Source organism: Bos javanicus, chromosome 29 (genome assembly GCF_032452875.1).
Source record: "Bos javanicus breed banteng chromosome 29, ARS-OSU_banteng_1.0, whole genome shotgun sequence".
Lineage (NCBI taxonomy): Eukaryota > Metazoa > Chordata > Mammalia > Artiodactyla > Bovidae > Bos > Bos javanicus.
Genome location: NC_083896.1, coordinates 45,186,547 through 45,209,942, shown reverse-complemented (window position 1 = coordinate 45,209,942; position 23,396 = coordinate 45,186,547). Strand labels below are relative to the sequence as shown.

At 39.6% G+C, this 23,396-nt stretch overlaps 1 protein-coding gene across 14 annotated transcripts in view; it reads right to left on the bottom strand.

Annotated features, from left to right (window-relative positions):
• RCE1 (Ras converting CAAX endopeptidase 1) overlaps positions 1 to 23,396 on the bottom strand; it is a 108,004-nt gene that overhangs the window by 44,076 nt on the left and 40,532 nt on the right. The window lies entirely within an intron of this gene.

The window sequence follows — 23,396 nt, the reverse complement described above, 5'->3', positions numbered from 1 at the left end:
TTTTACAAAATAAGTCAACTCTTCGCATGAGGTGGCCAAAGTACTGGAGTTTCAGCTTCAGCATCAGTCCTTCCAATGAATACCCAGGACTGATGTCCTTTAGGATGGACTGGTTGGATCTCCTTGCAGTCCAAGGGACTCTCAAGAGTCTCTCCAACACCACGGTTCAAAAGCATCAATTCTTCGGTGCTCAGCTTTCTTCACAGTCCAACTCTCACATCCATACATGACCACTGGAAAAACCATAGCCTTGACTAGACATCTGGACCTTTGTTGGCAAAGTAATATCTCTGCTTTTGAATATGCTATCTAGGTTGGTCATAACTTTCCTTCCAAGGAGTAAGTGTCTTTTAATTTCATGGGTGCAATCACCATCTGCAATGATTTTGGAGCCCCCCAAAAATAAAGTCTGACACTGTTTCCACTGTTTCCCCATCTATGTCCCATCAAGTGATGGGACCAGATGCCATAATCTTCGTTTTCTGAATGCTGAGCTTTAAGCCAACTTTTTCACTCTCCTCTTTCACTGTTCTTCCTCACTTTCTGCCAAAAGGGTGGTGTCATCTGCATATCTGAGGTTATTGATATTTCTCCCGGCAATCTTGATACCAGCTTGTGCTTCTTCCAGCCCAGCGTTTCTCATGATATACGCTGCATTGCGGGGAGCGAGCTCCGCCTCTGGCAAAGGTCATGAGGAAGGAGGCTTGGCATACGCAAAGGCGGGATCAAGCCTCAGGAGTCTCCCTGGAAATTCTCGAGCAATCTACCCCCAAAACCAGAGTCTGCCTACTTTCTGCTTTGTGCTTTCACCTACACCTCTGACTTTACGGGGGGCTGTCCCCCACTACCTCTCTGAAAAAAGAGTTAGCTTATAGCTCCAGTTAATAATTCCTGGGTGTGACAGTGTTTCAACCTACAAACTCCCTTGGAAGTCCTCTAGCCTGCCTGAATAGGTTTTTCCAGCCACATGTGATTGCTCAGAGCCTCCAAACTGTGAGAGGCATGAGATGTTCTAAACTGTCTAAATACAGATTCCTTTGAGCAGTTAAAAGATTGATTAGAAATTGTATTGGTGAAGGGATTTTCACTTGTTGGGCCAATATTTGCTGCTAAGTCTCCATATCCCTTACCTGCTGTGTCCCTGGCAGTGTATTGATTAATATAATTGGTGTAAATAGTAGCTTTAATGTTTGTAACCTGGGACCCTTGAGTTAATTCTTTTTCTTGTTATAGCCCACCACACCTTTGCTCTGTAGGAATGCAACTTTATCTAATGCTTTTTGGAGGCTGGCGCCTGACTTGAGAATAATCACCTTTAGAGAAAAAGGCCTCCAGGCCAGAAGATGATGCAAATCACCTAAACTTTTGCATATGATAAGTTTGCAGGAAGAAAGCCTGGCTTACTGCAGGACTCTACCCCTTCCCCCATTATCCTCTATGCATAACTTAAGGTATAAAAACTACTTTGGAAAATAAAGTGCGGGCCTTGTTCACCGAAACTTGGTCTCACCATGTCGTTCTTTCTCTTACCTTCTGGCTGAATTATTCAGCCTCTTTTCTCCACTGAATTTCCTCACTGAGCTATCCTTATTTCAGCCTCTTTTCTCCACTGAATTTCTTCACTGAGCTATCCTCATTCTATTACTCTTTATATCCTTAATTAACGTTTAATTAAGCAGTTGTTTCCTGATCCTCGCCGACGCCGTCCCCGCTTCGAATACCCTGGATCAGCCGGGGCTGGTCCCCGGCACTGCATGTAAGTTAAATAAGCAGGGTGACAATATACAGCCTTGACGTACTCCCTTTCCTATTTGGAACCAGTCTGTTGTTCCATGTCCAGTTTTAACTGCATATAGGTTTCTCAAGAGGCAGATCAGTTGGTCTGGTATTCCCATCTCTTTCAGAATTTTCCACAGTTTATTGTGGTCCACACAGTCAAAGGCTTTGGCATAGTCAACGAAGCAGAAATAGATGTTTTTCTGGAACTCTCTCGCTTTTTTGATGATCCACCAGATGTTGGCAATTTGATCTCTGGTTCCTCTGCCTTTTCTAATCCAGCTTGAACATCTGGAACTTCACAGTTCACGTACTGCTGAAGCCTGGCTTGAAGAATTTTGAGCATTACTTTACTAGCGTGTGAGATGAGTGCAATTGTGCGGTAGCTTGAGCATTCTTTGGCATTGCCTTTCCTTGGGATTAGAATGAAAACTGATCTTTTCCAGTCCTGTGGCCACTGCTGAGTTTTCCAAATTTGCTGGCATATAGAGTGCAGCACTTTCACAGCATCATCTTTCAGGATTTGAAACAGCTCAACTGGAATTCCGTCACCTCCACTAGCTTTGTTCATAGTGATGCTTTCTAAGGCCCACTCGACTTCACATGCCAGGATGCCTGGCTCTAGGTGAGTGATCACACCATCATGATTATCTGGGTCGTGAAGATCTTTTTTGTACAGTTCTTCTGTGTATTCTTGCCACCTCTTCTTAATATCTTCTGCTTCTTTTAGGTCCATACCATTTCTGTCCCTTATCGAGCCCATCTTTGCATGAAATGTTCCCTAATTTTCTTATCTCTAATTTTCTTGAAGAGATCTCTAGTCTTTTCCATTCTGTTGTTTTCCTCTATTTCTTTGCATTGATCGCTGAGGAAGGTTTTCTTATCTCTCCTTGCTATTCTTTGGAACTCTGCATTCAGATGCTTATATCTTTCCTTTTCTCCTTTGCTTTTCGCTTCTCTTCTTTTCACAGCTATCTGTAAGGCCTCCTCAGACAGCCATGTTGCTTTTTTGCATTTCTTTTCCATGGGGATGGTCTTGATCACTGTCTCCTGTACAATGTCAAGAACCTCTTTCCATAGTTCATCAGGCACTCTGTCTATCAGATCTATTTCTCACTTCACTGTTTAATAATACAAATCCAGGAAGTGAGCTAACTTAGAACTTAAAGCAGAAAAATTCAAGAATAGCACTTTCAGGCATTGATCTAATACTGTATGGTCTGTCCTTTAAGAGGTAGTCTTTAATAAAGAAAAGCAAACTCTCGCTAATTTGTCAATTAACTACTTGGTATATTTATATACATCAATTTAGAACTCTTTACACAAAGCATCAGTGTGTCCTGGATCATAGTCAACAAACAGAACCTCAAAGTATTCACTATCTTTCCTACTTTCTGTACTCTGGCAGTAATATTATAAAGGGGGAAAAAAACCAAATTTTTCATTTTATAAAATGCTATCCCTTAGTCCCCCTCTACAATAGTGTTAAATGGAAAATTAAATATGAATAAAGATATATCAGTCTCTACAAGTTCTACCTTATAAATGAGGCTGACAGTGTTGATACTACACAAGAATTCAAAATATATCCTATAATAATGGCACAACTTTTTTCTAAAGCATTCATACTGTGTATCTAATAAAGTTTTAACCATCTCAGAAAGTATGAACTTTACCAAGATCAAGTTCTAGCTACCAGTCTTAATGGGTACTATTTTTCTTGCCATTAGTTTGTTTTTCAAGGACAATTCAGTCACAAAGCCCAAGATAATATGGCAGCAAGGTTATGCTGCACTGAAGTTTAATGAAGTTGGCACTAAACCAGGATGAGTTGCATCAGTCCTCGGTTTTACCACTGACTCACTTTCTGACCTAGGGCAATGCCCTTTTTTTTTTTTTCCTGTGATTCAATTACCTTTCTGTGAAATAATAAAAAATTTTCCTGAATCCTATAAAGTAGTAATACAATACAGAATGGGGAAAACAAATGTAGATACATGAGAAAAAGTTTTGTCAATAAATTGGAATTCTCTAGAAATCTTAACAATTTCCTTCAAGAATGAGTAGCTATTTGGGGGGAAATCAATTTTAATTAATCAAACCAGTCAATCTTCAAGGAAATCAGTCCTGAATTTTCATGGCTGCAGTCACCATCTACAGTGATTTTGGAGCCCAGGAAAATAAAATCTGTCATTGTTTCCCCATCTATTTGCCATGAAGTGATGGGACTGGATGCCATGATCTTAGTTTTTTGAATGTTGAGTTTTAAGCCAGCCTTTCACTTTCCTCTTTCACCTTCATCAAGAGGCTCTTTAGTTCCTCTTCACTTTCTGCCATTAGGGTGGTATCATCTGCATATCTGAGGTTACTGATATTTCTCCTGGCAATCTTGATTTCAGCTTGTGATTCATCCAGCCTGGCATTTCACATGATGTACTCTGCATATAAGTTAAATAAGCAGGGTACAATATACAGCCTTGACATACTCTTTTCCCAGTTTGAACCAGCCCGTTGTTCCATGTCCTGTTCTAACTGTTGCTTCTTGACCCAAATACAGGTTTCTCAGGAGACAGGTAAGGTGGTCTAGTATTCCCATCTCTTTAAGAATTTTCCACAGTTTGTTGTGGTCCACACAGTCAAAGGCTTTAGCATAGTCAATGAAGCTGATGTTTTTCTGGAATTCCCTCGATTTTTCTATGATCCAACGGATGTTGGCAATTTGATCTCTGGTTCCTCTGCCTTTTCTAAATCCAGCTTGAACATCTGAAAGTTCTCAGTTCACGTATGGTTGAAGCCTGGTTTGGAGAATTTTGAGCATTACTTTGTTAGTGTGTGAAATCAGCACAGTTGTACGGCAGTTTGAACATTCTTTGGCATTGTCCTTCTTTGGAAGTGGAATGAAAACTGACCTTTTCCAGTCCCATGGCCACTGCTGAGTTTTCCAAACTTGCTGGTATATTGAGTGCAGCACTTTAAGAGCATCATCTTTTAGGATTTGAAATAGCTCGGCTGGAATTCCATCACCCCCACCTGCTTTGTTTGTAGTAATGCTTCCTAAGGCCCACTTGACTTCACGCTCCAAGATGTCTGGCTCTTGGTGAGTGATCACATCATTGTGGTTATCTGGGTCATTAACATCTTTTCTGTATAGTTCTTCTCTGTGTCCTTGCCACCTCTTCTTAATCTCTTTTGTTTCTATTAGGTCCATACCGTTTCTGTCCTTAATTGTGCCCATCTTTGCATGAAATGTTCCCTTGGTATCTTTAATTTTCTTGAAGAGATCTCTGCATTGTTCATTTAGGAAGGCTTTCTTATCTCTCCTTGCTATTGTTTGGAATGCTGCATTCAGATGGGTATATCTTTCCTTTTTCCTTTGCCTTTAGTTTCTCTTCTTTTCTCAGCTATTTGTAAGGCCTCCTCAGACAACCATTTTGCCTTGTTGCATTTCTTTTTCTTTGGGATGGTTTGATCATTGCCTCCTGTGTAATGTTACAAACCTCCATACATAGTTCTTCAGGCACTCTGCCTATCAGATCTAATCCCTTGAATCTATTTGTCATTTCCACTGCATAATCATAAGGGATTTGATTTAAGTCATACCTGAATGGTCTACTGGTTTTCCCTACTTTCTTCAATTTAAGTCTGAATTTGGCAATAAGGAGTTCATGATCTGAGCCACAGTCAGCTCCCGGTCTTGTTTTTGCTGACCATATAGAGCTTCTCCATCTTTGGCTACAAAGAACAGAATCAATCTGGTTTTGGTACTGACCATCTGGTGATGTCCATGTGTACAGTCATCTCTTATGTTGCTGGAAGAGGGTGTTTGCTATGACCAGTGTATTCTCTTCACAAAACTCTGTTAGCCTTTGCCCTGCTTCATTTTGTATTCCAAGATATACATTTGTACTTCATTTTGTACTCCGTTTTGTATTCTTCCCTGATCTTCAGAAATGAAAAAGAGAGTCCACAGTGGTAAGTAAGGACAAGAGATGTCCCATGTTTGGGGCACGGACTGGAAAAAAAAAACATAGGCCCAATATTGCAACAACAGGTTTAAAAGCAAGAGCTACAGAGGCCACAGATAGAACAAAACATGAACAAAAGCCAAAGATTTGGTACCTGTCTACCTGAGGGTTGGTTACAAGTCAAGTGATGCAGGATAAGCGCCTTAGAGCCAAGGAATGTAAATGCAGATGAGACTCAGAACAGTATATTCTATTAAGATACAAGAGCTTTTTTATCTTGCCACTTAAGCAAAGTTTTAGTCCAAGATATATGCCCTGCCAATAAGGGCTCAGCAATCCAGAGAACCTCCTACTGGAAGGCTGCAATGTAGGATGTGTCCAGGACAAAAGGATCATGGAAAATCAGCTCTTAACTAAAAATTACCAACCAACAAAGACCAATAACGTGAAAAATATGACATATATCAACCAAAAGAGGATATACCAGAGGAAACAGAATTAATAAAACAACCTGAAAGGAACTTTAAAATAAGTGCTCTAGGACTTGCCTGATGGTATAGTGGATAGGAGTTCATCTGCCATTGCAGGGGACATAGGTTTGATCCCTTGTCCAAGAAGATTCCACTTGCCGCAGAGCAAGTAAGCCCATGAGCCACAACAACTGAGTCCTCATGCCCTAGAGTCCATGACTTTTTGTTAAAAATAGCCCTCGCGTGGGATGATTTGAGAGAATAGCATTGAAACATGTATATTATCATATGTGAAATAGATTGCCAGTCCAGGTTCGATGCATGAGACAGGGTAGGGTGCTCAGGGCTGGTGCACTGGGATGACCCAGAGGGATGGGATGGGGAGAGAGGTGGGAGGGGGATTCAGGATGGGGAACACATGTATACCCATGGCTGATTCATGTGAATGTATGGCAAAAACCACCACAATATTGTAAAGTAATTAGCCTCCAATTAAAATAAAAAAGAAAAGTAGCACTCACTCACTACAATCAAAGAAAGTCCATGCGCAGCAACAAAGACCCAGCATGCCAAAAATAAATAAATATATATATATATTTTTTAAAATAGCTGCTCTATATTTTATATCCTCAAATAGAAAAAGAAGTCATGAAATAAGAATACACTGCCATTGATTAAACAGAAATCAATGGCAAAAAAACTCTATTAGAAATCTTGGAAATTAAAGATAGTGTTTGAAATGAAAACCCTATGGATGGCAGATACTCTAAGAGCATATTTAAAAGGGAGAAGGAAACAGCAACCCACTCCAGTGTTCCTGCCTGGAGAATCCCAGGGACGGCGGAGCCTAGTGGGCTGCCATCTACGGGGTCGCACAGAGTCAGACACGACTAAAGTGACTTAGCAGCAGTTGAAAGTTCATAGAAGCATGACTCATAATAGGAAAAAGTGGAAACAACCTAAATGTCCAACAAATGATGAACAGATTAACAAAACATAGAATATTATTCAGCCATAGGAAAAAATGAAGTACTGTTACATGCTACATACTAACATGAATGAATCTTGAAAACATTATGCTTCATTAAGCCAGACACAAAAGGCCGCATATCATATTATTTTGTTTATATGAAATATCTAGAATAGGCAAATCCATAAAGACTGAAAGTAGATTAGTATTTGCCAAAGGACAGGGGGTAAGGGTAAGAGGAATGACTGCTAATGGGTACAGGATTTCTTTTGGGGATGATGAAAATGTAATGTTATGAATAGCAATGATAGTTGTACAACTTTGTGCATATACTTAAAACCTCTGAACTGTACTCTTTAAAATGGTATGTTTTATGACATCTGAATTATATATCAATTAAAAGAAGGAAAAGATAAAAGACATTAAGAATAGATTTTTAAAAGACAAAAACACTAAAAAAATTAAAAAAATTTCAGAATAATGACTGAATCACACAGCTACACATATCACAATGAAACCCAGAATAACAAGGATAAAGAGGAAACCTTAAAAGCTACAAAAGAGAATCAAATTAGCCAAAAGAAACATGAGTTGGACTTCTCATCAACAATGCCAGATGCCAGAGGATAACTGAGTACTATTTTCAAACATCTGAAGGAAATTAATTTTGAATCTGGACTTTTAGAGAGCCAAACTACTATTAAAGACTGAGAAACTTAAAATGTTTCTATTCCATCAGTTCAGTTCAGTCGCTCAGTCATGTCCGACTCTTTGCATAAGCCTTTGCTTAAAGAACTACTAAATAAACCAGCATGCCCTTTGAAAAAATGAGTTTACACTTGCACCACTTTGCTAAGATAGGAAGGACATAGAGGGGAAAGAATGACATAATCATTAACATCAAACTACCTCTTGATACAACTGTTCAATTATTAAAGAAAAGTAGATAGAAAATTTTCAATCTTGTGGCACTGTGAACATACATCAAAATCATATATTGGGACTTCTTCTTCCAATGATGAAATAACAGTACCAAATAAGTCCTCCCACCAAAAACTATTATAAAACTGGAGGAAATACACTAGGCACTGGATAATAAATAGCACAGGACTGTGACCCTTGAGAGAAGGGAAACTCATGAGATGAACCTCTGGATGTCTGCCTGGGGAAATTTTCCTCCTCATGGAGGACAGACCTGGAGCTCAGGCAGAGCACAGTGGTTTCATGAAGCTGAGGAGACGGGGAATAGAGTTCATGGTTGTGAGAGTACCTGAAATCTGCAAGGCAGGGCACTGGAGAGGAAGGAGCTACACAGAATTGGGTACCAAAAGTTGGTGTGGAAGTTCCCTGTGTTCTCCATGAGCCCTTGACCAAGGGCTGGGCTATGCATGCGCAGGTGACCACAATGGGGTGGTCAGTTACCTTCAGCCAGACATCCTGGAGTGTGATGTGGGCCTTAGGAAGCATTACTGCAAACCAAGTTAGTGGAGGTCATGGAATTCCAGCTGGGCTGTTTCAAGTCCTAAAAGATGATGCTGTGAAAGTGCTGCACTCAATATGCCAGCAAATCTGGAAAACTCAGCAGTGGCCACAGGACTGGAAAAGGTCAGTTTTCATTCCAATCCCAAAGAAGGGCGATGCCAAAGAACGTTCAAACTACCATACAATTGTGCTCATTTCAGACATCAGCAAGGTTATGCTCAAAATCCTTCAAGCTAGGCTTCAGCAATATGTGAACTGAGAACTTGCAGATGTATAGGCTGGGTTTAGAAAAGGCAGAGGAACCAGAGATCAAATTGCCAACATTTGCCAGATCATGGAGAAAGCAAGGGAATTCCAGAAAAACATGTGCTTCATTGACTATGCTAAAGCCTTTGACTGTGTGGATCACAACAAACTGTGGAAAATTCTTAGAGATGAGAATACCAGACCACCTTACCTGTCTCCTGAGAAACCTGTATTTGGGTCAAGAAGCAACAGTTAGAACCAGACATGGAACAACGGGCTGGTTCAAATTGGGGAAAGAGTATGTCCAGGCTGTATATTGTACCCTGCTTATTTAACTTATATGCAGAGTACATCATGTGAAATGCCAGGCTGGATGATCACAAGCTGAAATCAAGATTGCCAGGAGAAATATCAACAATATCAATATGCAGATGACATCACCCTAACGGCAAAAAGTGAAGAGGAACTAAAGAGCCTCTTGATGAAAGAGAAAGAGGACAGTGAAAAAGGTAGCTTAAAACTGAACACTCAAAAAAACTAAGATCATGGCGTCTGGTCCCATCACTTCATGGCAAATAGATGGGAAAACGATGGAAATAGTGACAGACTTTATTTTCTTGGGCTTTAAAATCACTGCAGATGGTGACTGCAGCCATGAAATTAAAAGATGCTTGCTCCTTGGAAGAAAAGCTATGACAAACCCAGTTCAGTTCAGTTCAGTCACTCAGTCACATCCGACTCTTTGCGACCCCATGAATCACAGCATGCCAGGCCTCCCTGTCCATCACCATCTCCCAGAGTTCACTCAAACTCACATCCATCAAGTCGGTGATGCCATCCAGCCATATCATCCTCTGTTGTCCCCTTTTCCTCCTGCCCCCAATCCCTCCCAGAATCAGAGTCTTTTCCAATGAGTCAACTCTTCGCATGAGGTGGCCAAAGTACTGGAGTTTCAGCTTTAGTATCATTCCTTCCAAAGAAATCCCAGGGCTGATCTCCTTCAGAATGGACTGGTTGGATCTCCTTGCAGTCCGAGGGACTCTCAAGAGTCTTCTCCAACACCACAGTTCAAAAGCATCAGTTCTTCAGCACTCAGCTTTCTTCACAGTCCAACTCTCACATCCATACATGACAAACCCAGACAGGGTATTAAAAAGCAGAGACATCACTTTGCCAACAAAGGTCCATATAGTCAAAGATATGGTTTTTCCAGTAGTCGTGTACGGATGTGAGAGCTGGACCATAAAGAAGGTTGAGTGCCAAAGAATTGATGCTTTTGAACTGTGGTGTTAGAGAAGACTCTTGACAGTCCCTTGCACAGCAAGGAGATCAACCAGTCAATCACAAAGGAAATAAACCCTAAATATTCATTGGAAGGACTGATGTTGAAGCTGAAGCTCCAATACTTTGGCCATCTGATGCAAAGAGCCGATTCATTGGAAAAGTTGGGAAAGATTAAGGGCAGGAAGAGAAGGGGGCAAGAGAGTATGAGATGGTTGGATGCATCACAAAATCAATGGACATGAGTTTGAGCAACTCCCAGGAGACAGTGAAGGACAGGGAAGCCTGGTGTGCTGCAGTCCGTGGGGTCACAAAGAATCAGACAGGACTGAGCAACTGAACAACAACAATAAAACCATTCTCCCTAAATTGACCTATGGAGTCAACACAATCATAATATCAGGAGACTTTTTGTAGATATTAGCAAACTGGTTTAAAAAATTTACATGAACTAATAAGCCGTTATAGCAAGCTTGCAGGACACAAGGTTAATACACAGAAGTCAACTGGCTTCCTATATGCAAGCAATGAACAAGTGGAATTTTAAATTAGAAACACATTACCATTTACATTAGCACTGTTAAAAACCAAAATATTAATACTTAGATATAAGGCAAAAAAAAAAAAAAACAAACCCAAAACCTATGTGTAAGAGCTATATGACGAAAACTATAAAGCTCTGATGAAAGAGAGTAGAACTGAATGGAGAGATGTTCCATGTCATGGATAGGAAGATTAAATAAATATTGTCAAGATGTCAGTCTTCGCAACTTGATCTTTAGATATAGTTCAGTTCAGTTCAGTCGCTCTGTCGTGTCCGACTCTTCACGACCCCATGAATCACAGCACACCAGGCCTCCCTGTCCATCACCAACTCCCGGAGTTCACCCAGATTCACGTTCATCGAGTCAGTGATGCCATCCAGCCATCTCATCCTCTGTCATCCCCTTCTCCTCCTGCCCCCAATCCCTCCCAGCATCAGAGTCTTTTCCAATGAGTCAACTCTTCACATGAGGTGGCCAAAGTATTGGAGTTTCAGCTTTAGCGTCATTCCTTCCAAAGAAATCCCAGGGCTGATCTCCTTCAGAATGGACTGGTTGGATCTCCTTGCAGTCCAAGGGACTCTTCAAGAGTCTTCTCCAACACCACAGTTCAAAAGCATCAATTCTTCTGCGCTCAGCCTTCTTCACAGTCCAACTCTCACATCCATACATGACCACTGGAAAAACCATAGCCTTGACTAGACAGAACTTTGTTGGCAAAGTAATGTCTCTGCTTTGGAATATGCTATCTAGGTTGGTCATAACTTTCCTTCCAAGGAGTAAGCGTCTTTTAATTTCATGGCTGCAGTCACCATCTGCAGTGATTTTGGAGCCCCCAAAAATAAAGTCTGACACTGTTTCCACTGTTTCCCCATCTATTTCCCATGAAGTGATGGGGCCAGATGCCATGATCTTCGTTTTCTGAATGTTGAGCTTTAAGCCAACTTTTTCACTCTCCACTTTCACTTTCATCAAGAGGCTTTTTAGTTCCTCTTCACTTTCTGCCATAAGGGTAGTGTCATCTGCACATCTGAGGTTATTGATATTTCTCCCGGCAATCTTGATTCCAGCTTGTGTTTCTTCCAGTCCAGCGTTTATGATGTACTCTGCATATAAGTTAAATAAGCAGGGTGACAATATACAGCCTTGACGTACTCCTTTTCCTATTTGGAACCAATCTGTTGTTCCATGTCCAGTTCTAACTGTTGCTTTCTGACCTACATACAAATTTCTCAAGAGGCAGATCAGGTGGTCTGGTATTCCTATCTCTTTCAGAATTTTCCACAGTTTATTGTGATCCACACAGTCAAAGGCTTTGGCATAGTCAACAAAGCAGGAATAGATGTTTTTCTGGAACTCCCTTGCTTTTTCCATGATCCAGCGGATGTTGGCAATTTGATCTCTGGTTCCTCTGCCTTTTCTAAAACCAGCTTGAACATCTGGAAGTTCACGGTTCACGTATTGCTGAAGCCTGGCTTGGAGAATTTTGAGCATTACTTTACTAGTGTGTGAGATGAGTGCAATTGTGCAGTAGCTTGAGCATTCTTTGGCATTGCCTTTCTTTGGAATTGGAATGAAAACTGACCTTTTCCAGTCCTGTGGCCACTGCTGAGTTTTCCAAATTTGCTGGCATATTGAGTGCAGTACTTTCACAGCATCATCTTTCAGGATTTGAAATAGCTCAACTGGAATTCCATCACCTCCACTAGCTTTGTTTGTAGTGATGCTTTCTAAGGCCCACTTGACTTCACATTCCAGGATGTCTGGCTCTAGGTGAGTGATCACAATCCAAATAAAAATTCCAGCAAGTTATTTTGTGAATATCAACCAGCTGACTCTGAAGTTTATGTGGAGCAGCAGAAGAACCAAAGTAGCCAAAGTCAGAAGACCAACACTATTTGACATAAAGACTTTTAAATCTACAGTAATCAGGACAGTGTGGTGTTGGTGAAAAAACAGAGAAATAGATCAATGGAACAGAATAACATGTTAGCTACAACATCAAAGGCATGATCCATGAAAGAAATAATTCATAAACTGAGCCTCAGTAAAATTAAAAAGTTCTGCTCTATGGAAGACAATCTCAGGGCAAGTCAGAGTGGAAATATTTGCAAAAGATGTATCTGATAAAGTACTTATCTAAAATATACAAAGAGCTCTTAAAATTCAACAATAAGAAAACACCCCAGTTTTTAAAAAATGAGTAGAAGACTTGAACAGGCACCTCACCAAAGAAGATATACAGAGGGCAAGTAAGCAAATGAAAAAATGCTTCCCATTATTATGTCATTAGACACATGCAAGTTAAAACAGGGTACCACTGCACATCTATCAGAATGGCCAAAACCCACTGATGACATTGACAACAAATGCTGACAAAGATGTGGAGCAATAGGAACTCTCACTCACTGCTGCAACCACTATGGAAAACAGTTTTGCATTTTTATATGAAAATACATGATCCAATAATCATGCTTCTTGGTACTTACCCAAATGAATTGAAAACTTAAGTCCCAAAATGGGAATATGGGCTTATGAGAATCCTTGGTACTTCCCCTCAACTTTCCTCTCAAACCACTTGAGAAAATAATGGTTATTTTTCAAAAAATAGGACAATATATGGTAATGAGAAGGAGTCAGAAATAGGTTCACACTTAACATGGTCATTTGTTTTTTTTAAATAAAAGCAAGAAAAGAATCCAATGAGGAAAAGAAAATCTCCAAAAAAATGTTCCTAGAATGACCAGATGTCTATAAAGGAAGAAAATGAATCTTGACATCTCCGATAGATCCCACACAAAAATTAGAGATGGAAGATAGACCTAAAAATAAAAGCTAAGAAGATTCTTAAAGAAAACAAAGGAGAATATCCTTTAACCTAAGAGCAGGGGAAGATCTTAGGGCATAGAAATAAGTAACTATAAAAGAAAAAATTTTATAAACTTCATCAAATTAAAAAAAAAAAAAAAACTTTTGCTCATCAAAAGACTGTTAAGAAATGAGTAACTTAGCCAGGCTGTAAGAAAATACTTGTAAAACATGTAAGGCAACAGGATTTCATCCTTAATATAAAAACAGCTTTAAATCTTCATAATAAAAATCATCCTGATTTAGAAAAAAGACAAGGAGGGCCAAACATTACACAGCTACTAGGATGGTGATGATGATGATGATGATGGTGATGGGAGGAGGATGGGAAGTGGGTGGAATAAGTGAAGGGGATTAAGAAATACAAGCCTTACTTATAAGATAAGTCACAGGAATGTAATGCACAGCATAGGAAATATAGTTAAAGTATTGTAATAACTTTTTATGGTAACAGAATATTAGTAGACTTATTGTGATCAATTTGTAATGTATATAAATTCAAATCACTATGTTGTATGCCTGAAAGTAATAACTGTATGTCAACTATCCTTCAGTGAAATAATAATGAAAATAGCAAAGGTTGACAAGTATGTGGTAAAACTAGAACCTCTGAACGTTGTTGATGGGAATGTAAAATAATGGAAAAAAGTTTGAGTTCCTCAAAAAGCTAAACATAGAATTGCCATACAACAATTTCACTTCTATGGATATGCCTAAAGGAGTTGAAAGCAGAGATTTAAAATAGACACTTGTACACCAATTTTCATTGCAGCATTATTCACAGTAATCCAACAGTGGAAGCAACCCAGTGTCCATCAACTTATGAATAAATAAACAAACTGTGATATGCCTTTTCAGCTGCTTCAGTCATGTCCAACTCTTTGTGATCCCATGGACTGACTGCAGCCCACCAGGCTCCTGTCCGTGGGGTTTTCCCGGCAAGAATACTAGAGTGAGATACCATGCCCTCCTCCAGGGGATATTTCTGACCCAGGGATCAAACTTGCATCTCCTGCATTGCAGCTGCTGCTGCTGCTGCTAAATCACTTCAGTCATGTCCGACTCTGTGTGACCCCATGGATGGCAGCCAACCAGGCTCCCCCGTCCCTGGGATTCTCCAGGCAAGAACACTGGAGTGGGTTGCCATTTCCTTCTCCAATGCATGAAAGTGAAAAGTGAAAGTGAAGTCGCTCAAGTCGTGTCCAACTCTTTGCAATTCCATGGACTGCAGCCTACCAGGCTCCTCCGTCCATGGGATTTTCCAGGCAAGAGTATATGGACTCTTTACTAATGAGCCACTAGGGAAGCCTGTGATATATATGTGAATTTTATTCAGCCATGAAAAGGAATGAAGTTCTGATATGTGTTATAACGTGGATCAACCTTGAAAACATTATGCTAAGTGAAATATGCCATATAAAGGACCAATATTATAGGATTCTACAAATAGGAACTATCTAGACTAGGCAAGTTCATAGCAACAGAAAGTGGATTAGAGGTTACCAGAGAATGGTTGCAGAGTTTCCGTTTGGAATGATGAAGTTTTAGAAATAATGGTGTTGGTTGTACAACCTTGTGAGTATAATTAGTGACGCTGAATTGTATACTTTAAGACAGTTAAAGTGGCAAATTTTATGTCAGATGTGTATTTTACCACAACTTAAAAACTAATAATATACCCCCAAACCACTGAATTGTGTATTATAAATGAATAAATTGTATGAAACATGAATTAGATTTCAATAAAGCTGTTTTTTTCTTAGTGGGCCAAAGACTTGAATAGATACTTCACAAAAGAAGATATCTGAGTGGCCATTAAGCACATGAAGAAGTGCTTAACATCATCAGTCACCAGAGAATGTAAATTAAATTCACAATCCACCAGAATAGTTAAAATTAAAAAACACCAGATGTTAGTTAGCAAAGATACAGAACAATCAGAACTCTGATATAATGCTGGTGGGAGTGTAAAATGGTACAACCACTTTGGAAAATTGACAGCTTCTTATGAAACTGTCATAAGAAACCCATGACATAGGTCATACCTATGCCATGACCCATCGATTTCATTTTACAGGTATTTACCCAAGAGAAATGAAAGTATGTGTCCAAAACAAGATTTACAACAGCTGTTCATAGCAGCTTTATTACAAATAGACAAAAACTGGAAAAATCCAAATGTCCAACAACAGAATGGATAAGAAGAGTGTATACATGTAATGGAATGCTAGTCAGATATAAAAAGAAATTAATTACAGGCATACCTTGGATATTTTGCAAGTTTGGTTTCAGAAAACGCCAATTAAAAAAATCTCAATAAGTGAGTCACATAAATTTTTTGCCTTCCTGTGTATAAAAATTCTATTTACACTAAGTGTTAGTCACTCAGTCACGTCTGACTCTTTACGACCCCATGGACTATATATATATATAGCCTGCCAGGCTCCTGTGTCCATGGACTTCTCCAGGCAAGAATACTGGAGTAGGTAGCCATTCCCTTATCCAGGGGATCTTCCTGATCCAGGGATCAAACCTGGGGCTTCCACACTGCAGGTGGGTTCTTTACTATCTCAGCCACCAGTTGTTATAGTTGTTCAGTCGCTCAGTTGTGTCCGATTCTTTGTGACCCCATGGACTGCAGCACATTAGGCTTCCCTGCTCTTCAAGATCTCCCGGAGTTTGCTCAAACTCATTTCCATTGAGTCAATGATGCCATCCAGCCATCTCATACTCTGTCACCCCCTTCTCCTCCCGCCTTCAATCTTTTCCAGCATCAGTTGTTGTTTGGTTGCTCAGCCGTGTCTGACTCTCTGTGACCCCATGGACTGCAGACCAATAGGCTCCTTTGTCCATGGAATTCTCCAGGCAAGAATACTGGAGTGGGTTGCCATTTTCTTCTCCAGGGGATCTTTGGGACCCAGGGATTGAACCCATGTGTCTTATGTGTCCTGCATCGGCAGGCAGATTATTTACCCACTGAACCACCTGGGAAGCCCTGTATGAGGGTCTTTTCCAATGAGTTGGCTCTTCACATCAGGTGGCCAAAGTATTGGAGCTTCAGCTTCAACATCAGTCCTTCCAATGCACATTCAAGGTTGATTTCATTTAGGAGTGACTGGTTTGATCTCCTTACTCTGCAAGGGACTCTCAAAAGTCTTCTCCAGCACCACAGTTCAAAAGCATCAGTTCTTCAGTGCTCAGCCTTCTTTATGGTCCAACTCTTACATCTGTGCATGCTGCTGTTGCTGCTAAGTCGCTTCAGTCGTGTCCAACTCTGCGCGACCCCATAGACGGCAGCCCACCAGGCTCCTCCATCCCTGGGATTCTCCAGGCAAGAACACTGGAGTGGGTTGCCATTTCCTTCTCCAATGCATGAAAGTGAAAAGTGAAAGTGAAGTCGCTCAGTCGTGTCTGACTCTTAGCAACCCCAGGGACTGTAGCCTACCAGGCTCCTCCGTCCATGGGATTTTCCAGGCAAGAGTACTGGAGTGGGTTGCCATTTCCTTCTCCACATCTGTGCATGACTACTGGAAAACCCATAGCTTTGAACGGACATTTGTCAGCAAAGTGATGTCTCTGCTTTTAATACCCTGTCTAGGTTTGTCATAATTTGTCTTCCAAGGAGCAAGCATCTTTTAACTTCATGGCTGCAGTCACTGTCTGCACTGATTTTGGAGCCCAAGAAAATAAAATCTGTCACTGTTTCCATTTTTTCCCCAAGTCACTGTTTCCATTTTTTCCATTTTTCATAAAATGATAGGACCAGATGCCATGATTTTCATTTTTTCAATGTTGAGTTTTAAGCCAGTTTTTTCATTCTCCTCTTTCACCTTTATCAAGCTCTTTAATTTCTCTTTGCTTTGCCATAAGGGTGGTGTCATCTGCATATCTGAGGTTATTGATATTTCCCTTGGCAATCTTGATTCCCACTTGTGATTCATCCAGTCTGGCATTTTGCATGATGTACTCTGCATATAAGTTAAATAAGCAGAGTGACAGTATACAGCCTTGACATACTCCTTCCAGATTTGAACCAGTCCAGTGTTTCACATCTGGTTCTAACTGTTGCTTCTTGACCCGCATACAGGTTTCTCAGGAGGCAGGTAAGGTGGTCTGGTACTCCCATCTCTTCAAGAATTTTCCAGTTTGTTGAGATCCACACAGTCAAAGGCTTTAGCATAGTCAATGAAGCAAATGTTTTTCTGGAATTATCTTGCTTTTTCTATGATCCAACGGATGCTGACAATTTAATTTCTGGTTCCTCTGCCTTTTCTAAATCCAGTTTGTATATCTGGAAGTTCTCAGTTCAAGTACTGTTGAAGCCTAGCCTGAAGGATTTTGAGCAGTATCTTGCTACCATGTGAAATGAGCACAACAGTATGGTAGTCTGAACATTCTTTGGCACTGCTCTTCTTTGGGATTGAAATGAAAACTGAAAACTGACCTTTTCCAGTCCTGTGGCCACTGCTGAGTTTTCCAAATTCACTAGCATATTGAGAACAGTTTTAAGAGCATCATCTTTTTGGATCTGAAATGGCTCAGCTAGAATTCCATCATCTTCATTAGCTTTTTTTGTAGTAAGGCCCACTTGACTTCACACTCCAGGATGTCTGGCTCTAGGTAAGTGACCACACCATTGTAGTTAACCAAGTCATTAAGACCTTTTTTGTACAGTTTTGTGTATTCTTGCCACCTCTTCTTAATCTCTTCTGCTTCTGTTAGGTCCTTAATGCTTTTGTCCTTTATTGTGCATATCTTTGCATGAAATGTTCCCTTGGTATCTTTAATTTTCATGAAGAGATCTCTAGACTTTCCCACTCTGTTGTTTTCCTCTATTTCTTTGCATTGTTCACTTAAGGCAGAAGGTTTTTATCTCTCCTTGCTATTCTTTGGAATTTTGCATTCAACTGGATGTATCTTTCCCTTTCTCCTTTGCCTGACATCTTAGCAGTATTGAACTATCCAATCTATAAACATGATATATCTCTCCAAATACTGTTTAATTTCTCTTGGCAATGTTTTACAGTTCTCAGCAGAGATCTTTTATTTTTTTATGTTAAATCTATCCCTATGTGTTTCATGTATTTTGATACTATTACAAACAGAACTATTTTAAATAGTGTGTAAAAGTTGAGATTTAAGACTAGGGCTGGCTGACTCTAAAGCTTTTGTTTTTAATCACTATATATGCCTATTTAGAGTTAATTAAATTCTATGAATATTATATGTAGAGAGAGACATTCAGTATATATGTATAGACAGTTTTCATTTGGAAAAGAACATCATCAAACAAATAGCTGTTGTTTAAAGCAGGGGTCCCCAACCTCGAGGATCTAATAATGTCTGATGATCTGAGGTGGTGCTGATATAATAATAAGAGAAATAAAGTACATAATAAGTGTAATGCATGTGAATCATCCTGAAACCATCTCCCCACCCCTGGTCCATGGAAAAACTGTCTTTCATGAAACCAGTCCCTGGTGCCAAAAAGGCTGGGGACCACTGATTTAAAGGACATTTTTAGATAATATTCCGATTCTTGAAGAACATCCACAGTGATATTCATGTATCAGTAAAGTATTAGAAGAAAATGAGATTCAGGAAGTCATTACATTAGCTCTATCATTCCATAGCCAACTGTGCAAAACGGCATTATAACAGTGAATCTGAATCATTTGTACAGTATGGTATCAAGCCTAAAAATACAACTTACACAGTATCTTATTCCATTTGTGCTGCTATAATGAAATACCACAGACTGAATGGCTTATAAACAACAAAAATTTATTTCTCACAGTTCTGGAGTCTGGAAGTCCAAGATCATAGTGCCAGCATGGCCAGGTTCTGGGCTCTCATTTTTGGATTGCAGACTTCTCATTGTATTCTTATATGGAAAAAGAACCTAGGGAATTCTATCAAGTCTTTTTTCTAAGTGCACTAATCCAATTTGTGAGGGCTCCACTCTCATGACTTAAGCTACTCCCATAGGTCCCGTCTCCTAATACCATCACACTGGCCATTAGGATTTCAAAAATGAATTTAAGGGGGACACAAACATTCAAACCGTAGCACACAGACAATGACTAAATTTATTTTAAACTAGAAGTTTTTCCCTGAAAATATGGGAAAAGTTCAGAAAAAAAGAAAGAATAGATAGTAAACACATAAAAAGTTTCAAAAAATATACAAATTAAAACTACAGGGATTTCTCTGATGGTCCAGTAGCTAAGACTCTGCACTCCCAATGCAGGGAGCCTGTGTTCGATCCCTGGTCAGGGAACTACATCCCACATGCCCCAACTAAAATATCCTGCATGCCTCAACTAAGATGTGGCACAGCCAAACAAGTATTTCACAAAAACTATATACTTGTTCATTAACTAGTAAACTGGCTGAAATAGTTTTAAGTCATTGAAATTCCTAATGCTAGCAAAGTACAGGAAGTTAATGTCTCATATTGCTGTTGTTTAGTTGCTAAGTTATGTTGGACTCTTTTGTGACCCTATGAACTGTAGCCCACCAAGCTCTTCTGTCCATGGAATTTCCCAGGCAAGAATACTGGAGTGGATTGCCAGTTCCTTCTCTAGGAAATCTCCCCAACCCAGGGATCAAACCCACGTCTCCTGCATTACAGGCAGATTCTTTACCACTGAGATACTGGGGAAGCCCAGTATCTCATTTACAAACGCTATTACATGATGCAACCCTTTTAAAAGCCATTTCAAGAGCCATAAAAATATAGACTTTGATCAAATTAAATCTACTTTGGGAAATTAATCCTAAATTTTTCAATTAAGCAAAAAGCTGTATGCATTAAGATGCTTATCCCAGGGACATTAACATTAATTATCACTTATTGAAAACTATTTACTCAGAATAATCACTATGCTACATGCATTATGTGTATTATCTCATGTAATCCTCAAAACAGCTTTATGAGGTAGGTACTTTCAAAGATCAAATAACTTGTTCAAGGACATACAGTATCAGTTCTTAATCACTACAATATACAGATATTCATAGTAATGGTAAAAAAGAAAGAAGCCTAAAAGCTTAAATATAAAATGGTTAATTAATTTATGATTTATCTTCTTACGGACAACTTATCCATTAAAAATAATTACTAGGAGACTGTCATAACATGAAAAATGCTCACATGTTAAGTGGAAAAAAGTAGTAGGACAAAATTGTGTATGTATTGTGATGACAGCTATATTAAAAATGCATGCGATGGAAGTTTATGAGAAGTTTTTACCTCTTCCCTATTTTCCCCTAATTTTCTAAAATGGGCTATGTTGCTCTGTAACAAAAAGTTCCACTTAAAAATAATTTCTCTGATGATGGCAAAAGTTAAGATTTGGTTGTTTATCATCGTTATTTCCCAAGAGACACAGCAGACAAATTAACTATTTGGTTTTCTTGCCTTTAACCAGTGAACAAAGTAGTAATACCAAGCATTTTAAAGAAATGAGGTGAATTAAGCCAAAAGATGAAAATTTCTTTGGTTGACTCTGTGGCTTGTTGTCATTAGTTAAATTGGCTAATTATTTCCACATTGAGAAACAATTCCAAACATGCTTTAAAGAAGGAAATAGAAAGCAGGACATTTTAACAGAGAATCAGCAAACTTTCAGAAATAGTGTCAAATCTTCATTAACTCCCTCAAAAAGCAGAGATGAAGAGCTGTCACTGCATAACCTGTTGGCTCAGCAGCAAGCAAATGAGTCAACAAGGATGTGCTCACTAAAGTCCCTAACAAAGGAATATGCACCCAAGCCTCACACTACTCCAAACAAAAAGATGCAGACTGAAAATGGGAGGAAAACACGATCTTCTTCCAAGCTTACACATGCCTCTTCACATAACCTTGAACCACCAAATACGACCAAAGCTGTAGATTTCTTCAAGTGGTATGAGAATGAAGTGAGAATTTGTCAAAGGAAAAAAGAAATTAATATCTAATCATTTGTTGAGCATAAACAGAGTTGATTATATGAAAAGCTAATATAGTAGTCAAACTTCTAGCAAAACAGTATACTGTAAAATAGACCAAAATACTACAGAACAGTGCCTAAGACAAAGCCTCTGGACCCAGTCTGTCTAGGCTCATATATCCCACTCAATCACTTACTAGATTTGTGACTTTGAACAGGTCTTGAAATATTTGCTATTAGTGTTATATTATCACCATCAAGAGAAAGAGAAGGCAAAAAACTCACAAAAACCAAGATAAGAACCCCAAAGAGATGAGTACAAATATTTTTAAATAAAAAAGGAATACTATGAATAACTTAATATCAATTAATTTGAAAATTAAGATGAAATACCTAACATATAGCAGGTGCTCAATAAATATGTACTGAATGAATGAATAATGAATGAAAAGAATAGAATAGAATATGTGTGTGCAAGCATGCATTTTTAAAAAGAAATATATATACAGTTGATCATTGAACAACATGCATTTGAACTGTGTGGGCCCACTTACACACCTTTTTTTTTCAATAACTATAGTATCTGCATTTTCATTTTACAGGTCTTTACTTAAGTGTAGGGGAAAGTCTGCATCTGATTAGCAATTGCAATATGTGAAATCAGAAGAACTAGGGTTTGAGTCCTAATTTTATCTAAACTGTTTCAGCTTCCTGTCCTTGGATGAGTCATTTATCCATTCATCTGTTTTTGAAGCAGAGATAATAGTATGAAGATTTTCAATTGTGTGGGGGGTTGGCACAAAAACCTCCACATTGTTCAAGGATACACCCAAAACTGACTCTGGGAGAAATAGAAAACTTAACATGAAAACTGGAGAAGGCAATGGCAACCCACTCCAGTACTCTTGCCTGGAAAATCCTATGGACAGAGGAGCCTGGTGGGCTGCAGTCTATGGGGTTGCTACAAGTAGGACATGACTGAGTGACTTCACTTTCATTTTTCACTTTCACGCATTGGAGAAGGAAATGGTAACCCACTCCAGTGTTCTTACCTGGAGAATCCCAGTGACGGAGGAGCCTGGTGGGCTGCCGTATACGGGATCGCACAGAGTCGGACACGACTGAAGTAACTTAGCAGCAACATGAAAACACGCTCCTTATCAAAAAGAATTCCTTTCTTGCCTCTACCCACCCTCAAAATACCAGGTTCAAATTTTTTTTTTTACAGGGTTCAGTTCAGTTCAGTCACTCAGTCGTGTCCGACTCTTTGCGACCCCATGAATCACAGCACACCAGGCCTCCCTGTCCATCACCAACTCCCGGAGTTCACCCAGATTCACGTCCATCGAGTCCGTGATGCCATCCAGCCATCTCATCCTCTGTCGTCCCCTTCTCCTCTTGCCCCCAATCCCTCCCAGCATCAGAGTCTTTTCCAATGAGTCAACTCTTCGCCTGAGGTGGCCAAAGTACTGGAGTTTCAGCTTTAGCATCATTCCTTCCAAAGAACACCCAGGGCTGATCTCCTTTAGAATGGACTGGTTGGATCTCCTTGCAGTCCAAGGGACTCTGAAGAGTCTTCTCCAACACCACAGTTCAAAAGCATCAATTCTTTGCTGCTCAGCCTGCTTCAGAGTCCAACTCTCACGTCCATACATGACCACTGGAAAAACCATAGCCTTGACTAGACGGACCTTTGTTGGCAAAGTAATGTCTCTGCTTTGGAATATGCTATCTAGATTGGTCATAACTTTCCTTCCAAGGCGTAAGCGTCTTTTAATTTCACGGCTGCAATCACCATCTGCAGTGATTTTGGAGCCCCCAAAAATAAAGTCTGAGACTGTTTCCACTGTTTCCCCACCTAT